Raw genomic sequence first — 17,358 nt, 5'->3', positions numbered from 1 at the left:
AGGAGAGTACCAGAAAATAAAGATGCACAGAGAAAAGGAAAAAGTATAAATAGTATAAAAAGTATTTATACTTTTTCCTTTTCTCTGTGCATCTTTATTTTCTGGTACTCTCCTTATTCCTACATTGCTTTATACTTGATTTATTTGTGGGCTTGATAGTGGAGCATAGATATTTTTTACTATGCTCTCTTACCAATTGATTTACCTATACCATGCCATATATATTTTAGCGATATTTGGAATTATGTACCATTGTTATTGAAGTACATTTATCTTGCACAGTTGTGTAATACATCTTTGACATATCTATTGATTATTTTTCTTTTGTTTGGGTGAATTTTTTTCCTTTTTTGTCCTTTGTCCTGTGTATGTTTTTTATCATGTTTTTTAATAATGTCCTATGTAGTGTGTTTTGAGACTAATAAAATTTTGCATATTTTTGTACATTAGTGTCTTTATATCTATTTATCAATTGTATTTGGTGCCCTGGTAACATGAACTTGGGGTGGATGAGGGTATGTTCTGCGCCAGTGTCCTTAAGGTCAACAGTAACGGTGTTGCCCACAGTAACCGGTTGTAAGTTCTCACGGGCTTGGCCAACCGTCCCACCCACAAAAAGAATGGCTGCAGTAGGCCCTGGAACCTCCGGTGTGGGGTTCATCTTCTGCCTCTCCGGGCAGACAAGGCTGATGTCACCCGTTTGGTCACTCACAAGTATAACACTTACGGGAGTTAAATGCAGGCTGGGTGCTGGAAGATGGGGCAGAACCCGCTGAGGGCCGGCTGGCTGGAACACTGAGGGTGGTTATAGGCTTACCCCCTTTCCAGCTGGCGGCGGCCCACTTCTGGGGTTGGCCTCATAGGCATCTGCGATCTGGGCTGCTTTGGTGGCCTCCTTCTCCAGCACAAACTTTTACATTTCCACTGGGCAAAGATGAAGAAACTGGTTCTTCACCATCAGATCCTTCAGGTCCTCGAAGGTGGTGACTGACAGTCCTTAGACCCACTGCTCAAAGTTGGTCCTGAGCCCATCTACCACATCGCCGTAGTTGTCATGTGGTCCTCGCTGGAGGGCTCTACACTTTTTCAGGTAAACCTCCGGAGTCAGCTGGTAATTTCTTATCAGGGCCTGCTTGACGGCCTCATAGTCTCCATCTTGGTCTCAAGGGAGAGAAGCAAACACCTCCAGAGCTTTTCCTCTGAGCCCTGAGGTTAAATACCTGGCCCACTGGGCTTCAGGTAGCTGGTACTGCCTGCAAGCTTTATCAAATCCTCGCAGAAAGATGTTCAGGTCCCCATCCTTTTCTATCACAGGAAAAGCTGTTGGTGTTGCCGGGCTCACTGCCCGATGGGGTGGATCTCGACAGCTGGATTCGGGCTAACTCAAGCTGGTACCGCTGCTCATCTTGCCACTTTCGCTCAGCAACCTCTCGGTCAGTTTGGGCCTGTCGCTCAGCAGCCTCTCGGTCAGCTTGGGCCTGACGCTCAGCAGCCTCTCGGTCAGCTTGGGCCTGTAGCTTGGCTCTCTCAGCCTGGGTCTGTCGCTCAGCTCTCTCAGCCTGGGCCTGTCTCTCAGTAGCCTCTCGGTCAGCTTGGGCCTGTCGCTCAGCTCTCTCAGCCTTGTAGAATTTCAGGATCAGCTGCAGTTGTTTGTTACGATTGTCTGCGGCAAGCTGCTCCATGGCCATCTGCAGGTGGGGGTCCACACTACCCTGGATGCGGGTCTGGCTGGCCATCACAGGTGGGACCCCTGCGGCAGCACCATCCAGGCCTTGGCTTGCCGCCCCATCATCAGGGCTCGGCTGTCGGACTGGCTCTGCGGCACCTTGCAACAGTTCAGCAATCAGTTGGGCCTTAGTTTTGCCCATGGGGTCAATCTGTCTCAGCTCACAGAGGGCAGTGAGAGTGGCTGTTACGGGTCCGGGTGGTAGAACCTCTGTGCTTCGGTGCAAGGAGGGACCAGAGGGGCGTGACTAAGTGCCTACTCGGACTGACCCAGGTCACACGGCGGCTTAGTCGACTCCGTGAACCAGGGAGGGACCGGACAGGTGAACCAGGTGCCACTCTGGGACCGACCTTGTGTGAGAGCAGGTGACTCCCACGGGTCAGATGACCGGTACAGAGGATGAGCACAGCAGGAAGGCTGGCGGGTGGTCCGGGTAGATAAGCAGGCAGGTACGGCTGATAACCAGACATGTGCTCCGGGTAGGCAAGCAGGTGGGTAAGGCGGATAGCCAGACAGGTGCTCCAGGTAGGCAAGCTGGCGGGCACGGCAGGTTACTTGGCAGGTGCTCTCGGTTGGCAGGCTGGCGGGCACAGCAAGTAACTGACAGGTGCTCCAGGTAGGCAGGCTGGCGGGCACGGCAGGTAACAGGCAGGTGTTCCAGGTAGGCAGGCAGACGGGCACGGCAGGTAACTGGCAGGTGCTCCAGGTAAGCAGGCTGGCGGGCACGGCTGTTAGACATACTGGCGGGCAGAACTGTAATACAGGCTGGCGGGCTGGACTGACAGACAGACTGGTGGGCAGGACTGACAGGCAGTTGGACCTGAGGGCTGAGGAAAGTGTTAGCACACAAACAACAACCTACCACAGGCACCTCCATTTTGGAGGAGGTGCCTTATATAGAGGAAGTCCTCCGGCCATTGGCCGGGGACTCTTTAGGACGGTGCGTGCGGCCCCTTTAAGAGGGAGGGAGCGCGCGCGCCCTAAGCACAGTGCCCGGGAAAGCTGAGCCACAGCAGCAGCAGGAGGGGAGCGGGAAGACGCCAGACCAGGACCGTGGCGGCGAGGGGAGCGGCGTCTCTGCCCGTCAGGAGGCAGAGATGCCGATGCTACAGTACCCCCCCCCCCCTTTACTCCCCCTCTTCTTTAGGCCTGCGAGAAATTTTTTAAGAAGATTAGGGGCATGAATGTTCTCCCTAGGTTCCCAAGACCTCTCCTCCGGGCCAAACCCCTTCCAATCCACAAGAAAGAAGGTCTTTCTTCTTACCCTCTTGGTGGCCAAAATGTTCTCTACCTCAAAGACGTCCTCAGCGGAGGCTGGAGCTGGAGTGGTACCTGGAGCGTCAGAGAAAGAATTAAGAATAACTGGTTTGAGGAGAGATACATGAAAGGAGTTGGGAATCCATAAGGATGCCGGGAGTTTCAGCTTGTAAACCACGGGATTAATTTGGTTCAGGACCTCGAACGGACCGATGAACCGCAGACCCAACTTGTAGGAAGGTATCTTGAGACGGAAATATTTGGAGGAAAGCCAGACCTTGTCTCCCGGATGGAATTGAGGCAGATCCAGACGTCTCTTATCAGCTTGATTCTTCATCCGCTCGGAGGACTGAAGAAGCGCAGTGTCTTCCCAAATAGCCGAAAATTCACTGATGAGAGACTCCGCGTCAGGATTGTCCACTGAAGAGGAGGCGGGAAACGGAATCCGTGGGTGTCTACCACAGACCACAAAAAACGGAGATTTAGTAGAAGACTCGCTCTCATGGTTGTTATAGGAGAACTCAGCCCAGGGCAAGAGCTCAACCCAATCGCTATGGTGAGCTTTGGCAAAGTGCCGAAGAAAGCTGGTAAGGATCTGGTTGATACGTTCCACTTGACCATTGGACTGAGGATGATAAGCAGAAGAGAAATCCAAAGAGACATCCAGCAGCTTGCACGTGGCTCTCCAGAAGCGCGAAGTGAATTGAACTCCGCCATCCGAGACAATGTGGATGGGTAGGCCGTGGAGACAGAAGATGTGATGGATGAAGTCCTTAGCCAGCATAGACGCAGACGGAAGACCAGGCAGAGGGATGAAGTGGGCCATCTTAGAAAAGCGGTCGGTGACCACCCAAATGACAGTACAACCGGCAGAAGCAGGGAGATCCATGATGAAGTCCATTGCAATGTGCTGCCACGGAGTGGAAGGCACGGGAAGAGGAAGAAGACGGCCGGCTTGAAGGTGCCTAGGAACCTTGTTACGGGCACAAGAGGAACAAGCCACGACAAAGCCCGCAACATCCTTGCGCAGGGAAGGCCACCAGTAATGTCGGGCGACGAGCAGAAAGGTCTTCCTCTGGCCAGCATGACCGGCTAGTTTGGATGAATGGCCCCAGAGTAGAACCTTCTTACAATCCGGAACCGCTACAAAGGTCTTACTGGGTGGAAGATGAGACAGGTCAAACGGAGCAACAGTCATTACTTTGGAGGGGTCAATGATATGTAGAGGCTCCTCTTGGTCGGAAGACCTGAATGAGCGGGATAAAGTGTCAGCTTTGATGTTCCTGTCCGCCGGGCGGTAGTGCAGAGTGAAGCAGAATCGTTGAATAGAGACCACCTGGCCTGACGCGGATTTAGTCTTTGGGCATTCTGAAAATAAGCGAGGTTCTTGTGGTCAGTGTAGATGACCACCGGGTGCAGAGCCCCCTCAAGCAAATAGCGCCATTCCTCCAGCGCTAATTTGATGGCCAGCAGTTCTCGATCTCCTTTAGAGTAGTTGCGTTCGGACGAGGAGAAAAGCTTGGAGAAGAATCCGCAGGTCACCATACGCCCGGACGAGGATTTCTGGGTGAGCACTGCTCCGGCCCCGGAGGAGGACGCATCAACCTCCAGGAAGAATTGCTTGTTACAATCCGGACAGTGTAGCACAGGAACGGAAGAGAAGGCTTGTTTGAGGGAGACGAAGGCCTTCTCTGCTTCGGAAGTCCATTCTCTGGGATTTGCTCCTTTACGGGAGAGCGCAGAGATGGGAGCAGTCCGGGAGGAGAAATAAGGAATGAAGAGGCGGTAATAGTTTGCGAAGCCCAGGAATCGCTGAATCGCCTTCAACCCCTCCGGACGGGGCCACTTTAAGACTTGCAGACAACTTCGCGGGATCCATCCGCAGACCAGTCTCGGAGATAATATAGCCCAGGAATGCCAGAGAGGTCTGCTCAAAGAGGCATTTCTCATATTTAGCGTATAGGCGATTCTTCCGGAGCCTCAGCGGAACTTGAAGAACATCCCTCTGGTGTGAGGGCAGATCCGGAGAGAAAACCAAGATATCGTCCAGGTACACCGCCACGCAAAAGTACAGAAGATCTCGGAAGATGTCGTTGACCAGCTCCTGGAAGATGACTGGAGCATTACAGAGACCAAAGGGCATCACGCGGTATTCGTAGTGACCGTCACAGGTGTTGAATGCTGTCTCCACTCGTCTCCCTGGTGAATCCGGACCAAATTGTACGCCCCACGAAGATCGAGCTTGGTGAAGATCTTTGCGCCTTTAAGGCGGTCAAACAGCTCCGAGATGAGAGGCAGGGGGTACTTATTTTTGATGGTGATCTGGTTAAGACCCCTGTAATAGATACAGGGACGTAGAGAGCCGTCTTTCTTCTTGACAAAGAAGAATCCTGCTCCAGCCGGAGAGGAGAATTTCTGGATAAATCCCCTAGCAAGATTCTCCTCTATGTACTCAGACATGGCACGGGTCTCGGCCAGCGACAAAGGGTAGATTTGCCCACGGGGAGGAGAAGCACCAGATACCAGGTCGATGGGGCAATCATACAGCCTATGAGCTGGTAGTGTCTCAGCCTCCTTTTTGTCAAAGACATCCGCATAGGACCAGTAGGGCGCCGGCAGACCAGGTAGATTAGCCGGAGTAGACGGGGGTCGAGCAGGACGAACCGGAACCAGACAGGACTCATGGCATTCCTGACCCTAACGGAGCACTTCACCAGATCTCCAATTCAGGACTGGCTCATGTCTTTGTAACCAGGGTAGACCAAGCAAGAGGGAGTGAGAGAGACCGGACACCACATGAAAGGCGATCCTCTCCGAGTGCAGCATTCCCACCTGAAGGGTTACAGGCTCAGTGACAAGCAAGATGGTCTCCGGGAGAAGCTTCCCATCCACAGAGGCAAACGCCAACGGTTCAGCCAGACGTACGGTAGGAATCTGGCAACGCTCCACGACAGCCTGTTGAATGAGATTCCCAGCGGCTCTGGAATCCAGGTGGGCAGTCTAGAAGAAGCGGGTCTCATCACTGGAAATGGAAACAGACAGAGTCAAAGACGGAGAGGGTTTATTCTTGCCTAGGACGACCTCTCCGAGCAGTCCTAGACACTGGAGTTTCCCGACCTAACCGGGCAGGGACGGATCAGATGCTCTATACTGCCACAGTAGAAGCAACTCCCCTCGGCTCGGCGTGTCTCCAGGCGAGACTTGACCATCTTGGTTTGGTCAATTTGCATAGGCTCAGGCGAACATGCCCGGGAAATTGCTGGTTGCGAGGCTGGCCTTTGGAATGCTGGAGCGAGACGCGGAAATCTTCTCTCCCGGGTAGTCTCCTTAGCACGTTCCAGAAATCCGGGTAGCTAATGACACCAAGTCGTCCAGGGTGTAAGGGATGTCACGACCGGCTAGCTCATCCTTGATCCATCCGGAAAGACCCTCCCAGAAGGTGGACACCAGGGCCTCATTGTTCCAGGCAAGTTCAGATGGGAGGGTTCGGGAACGTATGGCATACTGGCCCATAGTGAGACTCCCTTGGCGGAGACGGAGAAGTGAGGAGGCAGTAGAAGATTTTCGTCCGGGCTCATCGAAGACCTTTTGGAAGGCAGCGAGGAAAGCCAGAAGATCGGACACCAGGGGATCCTCTCTTTCCCACAGAGGGTTTAACCATGCCAATGCCTCCCCGGTGAGGTGAGACATGATAAACGCCACCTTGGCCCGGTCGGAGGTGAACTGGTGTGCCAGGAGTTCAAAGTACAGCGTGCACTGATTTATGAAGCCTCGACATAAGACGGGGTCACCACCAAAACGTGGGGGCGCAGAGAGCCGGGGTCCAAAGCCGGGTGCCACAGCGTCACTGGGTTGAGGTGCCGCCGGAGCGGGTGCCGCTCGGTTAGAGACAGAAACAGTCAGGGTGGACAGCGTGTTCAGGCGGGAGTTGACTCTCCGCAGATAGGACAGGATAGTATCCTGTTGGGATCTCTGGCGAGAGACCTCTTTATACAGGTCTGAGAGCGAAGGAGACTGGGGGCCAACGGGTTCCATGGCCTGTGCAAACTGTTACGGGTCCGGGTGGTAGAACCTCTGTGCTTCAGTACAAGGAGGGACCAGAGGGGCGTGACTAAGTGCCTACTCGGACTGACCCAGGTCACAAGGCGGCTTATTCGACTCCGTGAACCAGGGAGGGACCAGGCAGGTGAACCAGGTGCCACTCTGGGACCGACCTTGTGTGAGAGCAGGTGACTCCCATGGGTCAGATGACAGGAGCTGACCGGTACAGCGGATGAGCACGGCAGGAAGGCTGGCACGTAGTCCGGGTAGATAAGCAGGCAGGTACGGCTGATAACCAGACATGTGCTCCGGGTAGGCAAGCAGGCGGGTACAGCGGATAGACAGACAGGTGCTCCGGGTAGGCAAGCTGGCGGGCACGGCAGGTTACTTGGCAGGTGCACCAGGTTTGCAGGCTGGCGGGCACGGCTGTTAGACATACTGGCGGGCAGAACTGTTATACAGGCTGGCGGGCTGGACTGACAGACAGACTGGTGGGCAGGACTGACAGGCAGCGGGACCTGAGGGCTGAGGAAAGTGTTAGCACACAAACAACAACCTAGCACAGGCACCTCCATTTTGGAGGAGGTACCTTATATAGAGGAAGTCCTCCGGCCATTGGCCGGGGACTCTTTAGGACGGTGCGCGCAGCCCCTTTAAGAGGGAGCGCGCGCGCCCTAAGCACAGTGCTCGGAAAGCTGCGTGCAGTACGCGCCACAGCAGCAGCAGGAGGGGAGCAGGAAGATGCCGGACCGGGACCGCGGCGGTGAGGGGAGCGGCATCTCTGCCCGACAGGAGGCAGAGACGCCGATGCTACAGTGGCCTTCAACTGCTGGGTATACCAGGGCTCTTCACGCGTAGCCATCATTGCTAAATAAAAGATAGGACAGAAAAACAAGAGAAGGGAGGGGATGCAACTGCTACTTGTACAGTAATGTCCCAGATAAAAAAAAATATTAAAACACTGAGCCTGATTTCTTAAAACTCTGCACAGAATTCTCGCACTAACCGTTACAGTTTTCAGTGGCAGGAGTGATTGCTCAATCCAGCCACTGGTGTTCTGTAATATCCCACCGCTTGACACCAACTTGTCAGGGATTCGTCAGAGACGACATCGGGGAGATCACACAATATCCCACCGCTGTGTCAGGATCGAGCAGGGATTCGTGCACACATGATCCCGACTACTCACTGCGTATGTATCGACAAGCGCGCAGTGAGCATATGGCGTATACAACCCCGAATCTCAAAGCATGGAATATGCGTGTATGCCCCCGTACGATCACTGCTAGCTTCACGATAGCCTAATTAATATTATTCGCTGCCACCACCGACCCAGTTTGAAATATAATACAGGCCTAGTTGGGTGCCTGCTTTCTGATAGCGTATATGGCTTTGGGGGAGGAAACAATTATAGAGCAAAAGAAACAGAACTATTACATTTTATATTTAATCCAAAAAGGAGGCAGTGTTTATGAAAAATATACAAAAGGTTTTACAAAAGGAGACAATACAGTACAGAATATACAGTTACATAAATAAAATAAACAGGGATTAAAGAAGACTTACTATAAAGATCGCAGAGACGATTCAGTATAGCTGGAGGGGGGGCGCTCCAATTTGATTTGACCGTTATCGAATGTGATCCTTTGCTTATAGAATATATACCCCCTGGAAATGAACACTGACCCATCTTCGGTCAGGTCTTTTATGCTGAAGGGGAGATCTGCCCACACACACCCTGTGATGACCTCACGTGAGCTGGGCTCCAGCCTTCATATTTTATTAAAAATATCTTGCTTCTGCGATAAATTATCGCTGGTTGCACGCAGAAGCTTGCAAGTGACGCCATTTTCTTTGTTATGAATTTGCCTTTCTTTAGAGACCACACATGACATAGCTGCGATCTGTTATTTTGTACTTTTGCATTACAGCTCACCAGAGGGGCTTACAGCTGTGGAAAATTATGCATATTGTTCCTTAGCTGACCCTGCCACTAAAAATATGGGTCCCATGATTATCGGACGTATAAAACTTCAGATATTCCATATTTTGCGCCGATGCCGGCCAGACTAAAGATTTCTGTTGAATTCTTCGGAAGTTCTGTGAATACAACCTTCTCACCTAGATGTAAATTTATCGCAGGTCGGTGCCACTGGAAAACACACTCGCATGTTAATTGGGTTTGCCACCTCTCTTTGTACTGGCATCTGCCTCTTAGCCACTTCTAATGTGTGTGCTAATTTGCATACAGACAGCTCCATAGTTGCCAGCTCTTGGTCTGGTGACAAATAGTATAGGGGAGGAGGGAGTGAGGGCTTACAGGGAGAGAGAGAAATCCCTTTAATATACAAATAGGCGGGCGTAACAGTGCACCAAAGCATAGGCACCCCAATCTATAGTAATAGCCCCCCTAAACCTCAGTCTACAGTAATAGCCCCTCTATAAAACAGTCTACAGTAATAGCCCCTTAACCCCCAGTCTACAGTAATAGTACCCCCTAACCCACAGTCTACAGTTATATCCCCATTAGACCCCAGTCTACAAAAATAGCCCCCCTAACCTCCAGTCTACAGAAATATTTTCCTAACCTCAGCCTACAGTCATAGCCCCCCTAACCCCCAGTCTACAGTTATACCCCCAACCCCCAGTCTACAGTTATAGCCCCCTAATCCCCAGTCTACAGTTATAGCCCCCCTAACCACCAGTCTACATAAATTGCCCCCCTATCCCCAGCCTACAGTGATCCCCCTATCCCCCAGTCTATACTAATAGCCCCCCTAAACCTCAGTCTACTGTAATTGCCCATTAAAAAACAACAATCTACAGTAATAGCCCACCTAAACACCAGTCAACAGCAATAGTCCCCCCTAACCCACAGTCTACAGTTATAGTCCCCCTAAACCCCAGTCCACAGAAATACCTCCCTAACCCCAGCCTACAGTAATAGCCCTCCTAACCCCCAGTCTATATTAATAGCCCCACTAACCCCCAGTCTACAATCATAACCCCCATAACCCATAGCCTACAATGATAGCCCCCCTATGCCCCAGTCTACAGTGAGCCCCCTTATCCCCAGGCTACAGTAATAGCCCCCCTAATCCCCCCTAATCCTTCGAATCTTCAGCTCTATGAGCGCTTACGTGCTCCTGTTTCTGTCCTCCCCCTGGCTCCTGTGTCTTTCCTCCCCTTGGCTCCTGTGTTTGTCCTCCCCCTGGCTCTTGTGTCTGTCCTCCCCCTGGCTCCGGTGGCTGTCTTCCTCCTGGCTCCTGCCCTCCTCTGGGCTCCGGTGGCTGTCCTCTGCGGCACCCTTCTGTGACGTCTGCAGTGTGGTTAGATGACTTCATCACGCTGCAGGTACATCTGCAGCATTTTGATGCCACAGCACCTCAAAACAGGAAACTGATTGGCAGTCTTCTGACCCCAAAAGTGCCGGCTCTAGTTCTTCCGGGGTCAATCAACTCTCTGTGTCCACGGTTTATTGGTATTTGCATCTTAATGATGCAAATACAAATAAATAGAGTTGCTCGCTCCCCACTCCTCCAAAAAGTCAGCAGATTTATCACATTGTCTAATGGAGGAGGGGGAAAATAAAGAATATTTTTTTTCCCTCCCTCTTTTTGTGCCGCCCCTATAACCCACCACCCTAGGCACCGGACCCCTGGTGCCTAATAGCAAGTACGGGTCTGCCTAAACCTAACCTTAACCATTTCCTATCTTACCTGCTAACCTATTATCCTTATGCTATATTCTATGCTGTCCTAAGCTTATCCTTATGTTATATTGATATTATGCAGTAACACCAAACACTGTACATCACCATAATACAATACAATAGGCACACGTCACTTTTAAGTATAAAAACGCACAACGGTATTCACATAGCGCATCTGTTGTCTTCAGGGGCAGGAACAGGATAAGACAGTCCACATCCCTACAGGTACACACAGGTGCAAGGTCATGGGGCAGATGTGATGTCGCCTGTTGCTGAAGCAGAAGAAACACACCCATCCACAACACTTAGCTTCCTTTCCCACTTTGCAGGGAGGCACGGAACACCACTTCTGAAGCCAGAGCAGTGTGAACAGGTGGTCAGTTGAATAGCAGATAATGTTTTCAGCAGGCTTGGCAGCACCACCCAGTCTTCCACATGGTCAAGTCTCACCAGCCTAAAGTCTGGATCACGTAATCATCATCCTGATCCTCCTTCTTCCCACCATGTTGAGTCACAGGAGACTAGTGATCCCACACTAGGACACTCCGAGGAGCTCTTTACAATATCATTTCTTGATTGTGGCCTCTCAACCTGCATGTTCCAAGAGGGACAGGAGCACATACTGTTTAGTGATGCAAAACCTTAGAGCAGCCATGACCACACAACATGACGGTGGGGAACAACAACAAGTTTTGGATGAGGAAGATGATGATGAGACACAGTTGCTGCTAAGTCTTGTTGTTAAGTCACAAAGTCAAGATTACCAGGGTGCCGTGATGGATGACGAAGTGGTGGGTGACGAAGCCACTGGCCCAACCTGAGAAGCTGGCATGCAGAGCGAGGCCAGCAGCGCTGAGGAGGAGAGATTGGCAGCATCAAAACAGACAGGAAGAGGTAGTGGGGTGACCAGAGAGAGAAGGCAGGAAGCTGTTCCGCAGAGCACCAACACTCCTGAATTTCTTTGTCAAAGAGTTAGGTGTTCCAGTCTGGGACTTTTTTAAAGAGAGTTCAGAGAGTAGCACAATAGCTATTTGCAACCTGTGCTATGCCAAGATCAGCAGGAGCTTGACCACTAAGAACCTAATCACAACCAGCATGATCAGGCACATGTCATCTAAGCACCCGACTCGAAGGGCCGAACGCCTGTTTCCACAATAGGTGCCAGCGGGTGACACCACTGTCTTTTCCCCTATGCTGGATGCTTCCCAATCCCATGTCCATGACACTGGCGCATTTGCCTCCCGCCCTGCACCTGTCCTTGCACATTCTGAGGCACCATCATCAGGCACTTCCAAATCCTTGTCCCAGCACAGTGTTCAGCTGTCTCTACCCCAGACCTTGGAATGAAAAAGAAAGTTCCCAGCCACCCATCCACAGGCCCAAACACTAAACGAACAAATTTCCAAGCTGCTTGCCGTGGAAATGTTGCCATCTAGGCAGGTAGACATGGAGGATTTCCGCCGACTCATGGTGGCAGCCACCCCTTGGTACTCGGTCCCCTGCCACCACTTTTTTGCCCAGTGTGGCGTGCCCACCTTGTAACAGCATGTGTCCAGGAACATCAACCGTGCCCTTACCAAAGCAGTTACTGGCATTGTCCACTTGCCGACCGAAAGTTGGACAAGCGCTTGTGGCCAGGGACACTACATTTTCCTGATGGCACACTGGGTGAACATTGTGGAAGCTGGGGCCGATTCCCACCCTGGCACGGCACATGTGCTTCCAACGCCGAGGATTGGTAGCCCTAATTCTATCAGGGTTTCCCTACACCAACTCCGGCACCCTGTCTTGCTCCTTGTCATCCTCTCCGATGTGCTATCATAGAGCATGTTGCCCACATCAGCCGGAAGTTCTGCAGCACTGTCTCAGCGAAGCAGCAACAGGCTCTGCTGAATGCTGAAACTAATTTGTCTAGGAGACAAAACGCACATCGCGGCAGAGTTACTTAAAGGAATAACAGACCAAAACAGATCTGTGGTTTTTGCCGCTGAACCGGCATGGTTGTGTGTGATAATGGGCGTAACCTAGCAAGCTCACACACGTACCGTGCTTGGCACATGTGCTCAGCTTGGTAGTTCAGCAGTTTCTGAAAACTTACCCAGATTTACGAGAGCTTCTGGTCAAGGTAAGCCGCATCAGCGCCCATTTCCTCCGGAAGTCGGCTATAGCTGCCACTGCTCTGGCAGTGCTGCAGCAGCGTATGCAAGAGCCAGCTCACCAACTGGTGTGCAACGTGACAACGTGCTGGAACTCCACACTGCACATGCTGGCAAGGCTCTGTGAGCAGCAGAGGGCAGTTATTGAATACCAGCTCCAACAACCCTGTCGATATTCTGGTCAGCCTCCGCACATAACAACTGAAGAGTGGGCATGGATGTCTGACATTTGTGTGGTTCTCCAAGACTTTGAGGACTCCACAAAGATGATGAGCGGCGATAACGCCATAGACAGCGCAACGATCCCGCTTCTATGCTTACTTAACCAGTCGCTGCTCACCATTAAATACGAAGCTATGCATGCAGACCAGATGGAGATGAAGGAAGACATAAGACAGAGAGATTCTATCCAGGCCAGCCTTATTTCATCTGCTCAGCGCGGATTGGGTAACATTGAGGAGGTGGACACTGAAGAGGAAGAGGAGAAAAAGGAGCTGGTGGCTAGTGCAACAGAGGCTATTACCCACACAACCTTTGTTCCGTCTCTCCGACATGGAAGGGCTGAGAATGGGAATGAGAAGGAAGAGCGGGAGGAGGAGAGGGAGATGGAGAGTCGTCATCATGGTCGAGACAGGGAAGTGTTGACTGTAGGGACCTTGCCACATATGGTCGACTTTATGTACCACTGCCTTTCCCGTGACCCTCGCGCTATATTTATTTTGGCCAAAAAAGAGTACTGGTTGTCACCCATGCTACAAGGAGAACCTTGCATCTCTCCTTCCTGAGGCGGAGAAGTCTTTTAAAATGGTGCTATACCAGAAGGCCATTGTGGAAATTATGTTGAAACAATTCCCATCAAACAACGCTAGTGGTAGGGGGCAAGCTTTGCTGCCCAACCAAGGAGGAGAGGCCAAGGAGACACACAGCAGAGGTAGGGGTACACTCTCAAAGGCGTGGATCAATTTCATGACACCAGCCCACACAGGGCCTTATGACCGGGTATTTTTGTCAAGGAGGGAAACGTTATTTAAAGTTGGTCAAGCTATACCTGGCCAACCAAACCAGCGTACTCCCTAATTCCTCTATGACTTTCAACTATTGGGTCTCAAAGCTGGACACCTGGCATGAGCTGTCCCTCTATGCCCTGGAGGTGTTGTGCTGCCCTGCTGGTGCAGTCACTGTGTACATATATTACTGACCCTGTACTGATCCTGAGTTACATCCTGTATTATACTCCAGAGCTGCACTCACTATTCTGCTGGTGCAGTCACTGTGTACATACATTACATTACTGATCCTGTTCTGATCCTGAGTTACATCCTGTATTATACTCCAGAGCTGCACTCACTATTCTGCTGGTGCAGTCACTGTATATACATTACATTACTGGACCTGAGTACTCCACCCTTTAACTATTTACAGGTAGAATTCTACCCAATGCAGACTCTGTAACTCGGTGTACAATTCTTTATAATTGCATGTTCCTCAGACATCAGGGTTCAGATTGCTGCTCCTGGAGCGATGGTTGTAGTACCAGCAGGGACGATAAAGGCAGAAGAGGGCCCCTGTTCCAGAAGAGTAAATGGGCCTTTTGTTGTCCAATAATGCAGCTCTTTATCTATAATATAATCGGCTAAGCATGTCTCTGTCTGAAGCCTTTATAGACTGCGCAAGCGTGACACGCCTGCGCAGTCTGGCTCCAGACAGAAGAACGCATGGAGCCGTTACAGGTAAGAGGAGTGTATGGCGCCGGAGATCACGGTATGCGTAGACACTGAACGCATACCGTGATCTCTGGCGCCATACTTACATACTTACCTGACTGGGAGGAGTGTTTCCGCGGCGCCTCTCTCTTCACCGGAGACCGGGGCAGGAGTGAGGCGTCGGATCGACGCATGCGCATAGCGCTATCCGGTGCCATTTTACTGAAGACACATTTGCAGTGTGTCTTCAGCAAAATGGCACCGGACAGTGCGGTGCTACAGTGCAGCACTCCTCCCCCGGCAGAACAGGACACAGCAGCGATGGAGCACAGGGAAGAAAGGTGAATATAAGTGTTTATTTTTTTGTATGTGTGTACAGCATGAAAGGGATGAGGGGGCCACACATACCAGGATTGGGGGATGAGGGGACCATGGATACCAGGATGAGGGGTACCATGTAAACCAGAATAGGGATGAGGGGTACCATGTATACCAAGATTGAGGATGAGGGGTGCCATGCATACCAGGAGTGGGGATGAGGGGTGCCATTGTTAGGCGGCAGGCTGTTGCTGGATTCGGAATGGGTCCAGAACCTTCTGTGGTCTCACTTTCTGGTCCAGCCGGGGCTGATGCTGCTCAGTATCGTCATCAACCTCAACTCCTAGCTGGTCCACTAGATGTACAGATTGTCTCTTGGGTATTTGTGCCTAGCAATGTTAAGCATAGGTTGCGGAGGGAGACAGGGCTCTTGGAGTCTAAGTCCAGGATTGGACTGAGCATGCCCGTGACCTGGCGGACCGTGATTGGTGTTTGGCAACCACCTGACCCGGTGACCTGGCACCGCCTGATTGGTCCACCTGTGGCGTCACCAATGGTGTGACGGTGGGCAGGGCTTAGTCTTTAAAAGGCCAGCCCACAAACATGGCGGCGTTCTCTGATCATTGAGCAAGTGATGCTGTTGTGTGGACGACTGTGTTCTACGTAGTTTCCATAGGCAGGTGTAGTGGAAATAGGCAGGTAGCTTCGTCTAGCAGTCTGGCTCTGCCAAATGGGTCGCCTAACACCCCGAGCAGCCTGCAGACGTCCTATCCACGGCTATCGCCTGTCGCCTGTCAGCCACGTGGAGTTGTACCCTTCAGTCCGGTAGCACGCCGGCTGGAGGCACGTGTACCCGTCGGCGTAGTCACACTTGCATCCTAGCGCCGCCAGTGTAGTCCCTGTGCTGTAACAGGACTACAGATAGTTTTTCACCGCATATCTCTCGTGCTGCTAACGGAGATAGTGCGAATTGCTATACCCGTTCCAGTGTGCAGTAACACGGAAGGGTTTATCATTTAAGTTGGTTGCTTTCCTTTTCACCCGGAAAGTGTTCGGCAGCAGTCCACCAGACTGCATCGCGGACCCCGGGGTCGGTTGCGTCCCATTATAATAAAGTTGTTTGCAACCGACCTCCTAACAGCCATGCATACCAGGATTGGGGATGAGGGGTGCCATGCATACAAAGATAGGAATGCAGGATATCATGCATACCAGGATTAGGGATGGGGTGCCATGCATACCAGGATGAGGGATTGGGTGCCATGCATTACAGGCTGAGGGGTACCATACATACTAGAATAGGGATGAGGGGTATCATACATACTAGGATAGGGATGAGGGGTACCATGTATACCAGGATTGGGGATGAGGGGTACCATGTATACCAGGATTGGGGAAGAGGGGCCCATGCATACCAGGATAGGGATGAGGAGTGCCATGCATACCAGGATGGGGGATGACGGAGCCATGCATACTAGGATTGGGGATGAGTGGTGCCATGCATACCAGGATTGGGGATGAGGGGCCCATGCAAACCAGGATGGGGGTGACGGGTGCCATGCATATCAGTATTGGGGATGAGGGAGCCATGCATACCAGGATTGGGGATGAGGGGTGCCATGCATACCAGGATTGGGGATGAGGGGTGCCATGCATATCAGGATTGGGGATGAGGGAGCCATGCATACCAGGATTGGGGATGAGGGGTGCCATGTATACCAGGATTGGGGATGAGGGAGCCATGCATACTAGGATTGGGGATGAGGGAGCCATGTATACCAGGATTGGGGATGAGGGGTGACATGCATACCAGGATTGGGGATGAGGGGTGTCATGCATACCAGGATTGGGGATGAGGGGTGCCATGCATACCAGGATTGGGGCTGAGGGAGCCATGCATACCAGGATTGGGGATGAGGGATGCCATGCATACCAGGATTGGGGATGAGGGGTGCCATGCAAACTGGGATTGGGGTGAGGAGAGCCATGCATAGCGGGATTGGGGATGAGGGGTGCCATGCATAGCGGGATTGGGGATAAGGGGTGCCATGCATAGCGGGATTGGGGATGAGGGGTGCCATGCATAGCAGGATTGGGGATGAGGGGTGCCATGTATACCAGGATTGGGGATGAGGGGCCCATGCATACCAGGATAGGGATGAGGAGGGCCATGCATACCAGAATAGGGATGAGGGGTACCATACATACCAGGATAGGAATGCACGGTACCATGCATACCAAGATAGGAATGCAGGGTACCATGCGTACCAGGATGAGGGATTGGGTGCCATGCATTCCAGGCTGAGGGGTACCATACATACCAGGATAGGGATGAGGGGTACCATACATACCAGGATAGGGATGAGGGGTACCATGTATACCAGGATTGGGGATAAGGGAGCCATGCATACTAGGATTGGGGATGAGGGGTGCCATGCATACCAG

Source organism: Phyllobates terribilis, unplaced genomic scaffold (genome assembly GCF_046119375.1).
Source record: "Phyllobates terribilis strain yellow unplaced genomic scaffold, ASM4611937v1 Scaffold_2__4_contigs__length_985480577, whole genome shotgun sequence".
Lineage (NCBI taxonomy): Eukaryota > Metazoa > Chordata > Amphibia > Anura > Dendrobatidae > Phyllobates > Phyllobates terribilis.
The sequence above is the reverse complement of the archived record's forward strand: the minus strand, read 5'-3'. Positions refer to the sequence as shown.